The following is a 1,299-nucleotide window of genomic DNA, read 5'->3' as shown; positions in this document are numbered from 1 at the left end:
GCTTCTTGGCAGTCACCTCATTTTGGCAATTATGCTTTCATCAGAGTGAAGAATTGATGTCCCATAAAAGCCCCATCACTTTAGCTAACACAAAAGGATAACAGTCTGCCATGGAAGGGGAAAAGTTTATTGTCTGATTGCAGACAAGTTATCTAATATTTTTGACTCTTTCCTCATCTGTAAAACAGGACTGAGAAGAATATACCACTTGGTGTTGTCATGGTGATGAAATAAAACAATAATTTATGTATGTTGCAAAGCACATAGTAAATTTAAAAATTGGTAATTCTTATTTTATGGATTGTGGTGAAAGAATACTTCTCTTCCACCCATAAGAGAAATGACTGCGCATGGTGGATGCTGTGGTGTGCTGTACAGATTCTTACTTTGTGAATGAAACACTCATTCCGCCAGCCACTGGGACATTTGGCTGCTAAGTGATCAAAGCTAAGCCAATGACTGACTAATCAGGAGTTCAAAAGCATGGACCCATTGCCTGAATGTGGACATCTCTGAAAGACAGTCCAGGCTCCAGTGTTCCCTGGTGGGCTAGTTTTGATCTTTGCTGCAACTGCATTGCACTTCTCCCTCTGCTCCATCCTGCTTTGTTCACTCCCTCCTTCCCCCCTCCCCCACCAGGCTGCTTCTGAGAGCATTTCCCAAGAAACTTCCTTTCAGGAAATCTGTCTCAGAGTCTCTATCTGGAGCACCCAACACAGGACAGTGTGACTTGCAGAATGCTGAAATTTCTTCCTGCTGGCCCAGTTGAAATATCAACTACTAATGTCCATCATTCATGCATTCACACTTACTATCTACTCATTGAGGACCTGCTACATGTCAAATTATTGTATGTCTTTTTCATAATTTTTTGAAATGCACCTTTTCTAGCTGGAATGAGGCACAGCTCTTAAACAAGAGCCAAACCTTCTATAACCTGTTGGCAGCAGTGAAATTTTTCTGATTGTCTGTTACCAATCAGTGTCAGCTAGCAGGGAACTTTCTGTAAAAAGGTTTATTAGAAAAGATTCACTAAGTAAAAGAGGTATACACTGGATTTATGTTGAGAAAAATAATGTAGCAGCATGAATAAATTATGAAAATATGCTATTATAACACAGGCGGTACATTAGAATAACAGATGCAAACTTGTTTTGTGAATTATGAGGTTATTCTCAAGTTATGTATGATTTTATTCTCAAGCTGTTCATTGCATCTTTTCTCCTATTTCATTTAATTTGAAAGCATGTTTTTCTAAATGGGGACTGGTTTATGCTCTAAAATTAGAGGCAGCAGGGC

This window comes from Mustela erminea, chromosome 4, assembly GCF_009829155.1.
Source record: "Mustela erminea isolate mMusErm1 chromosome 4, mMusErm1.Pri, whole genome shotgun sequence".
Taxonomy (NCBI): domain Eukaryota; kingdom Metazoa; phylum Chordata; class Mammalia; order Carnivora; family Mustelidae; genus Mustela; species Mustela erminea.
The sequence above is the reverse complement of the archived record's forward strand: the minus strand, read 5'-3'. Positions refer to the sequence as shown.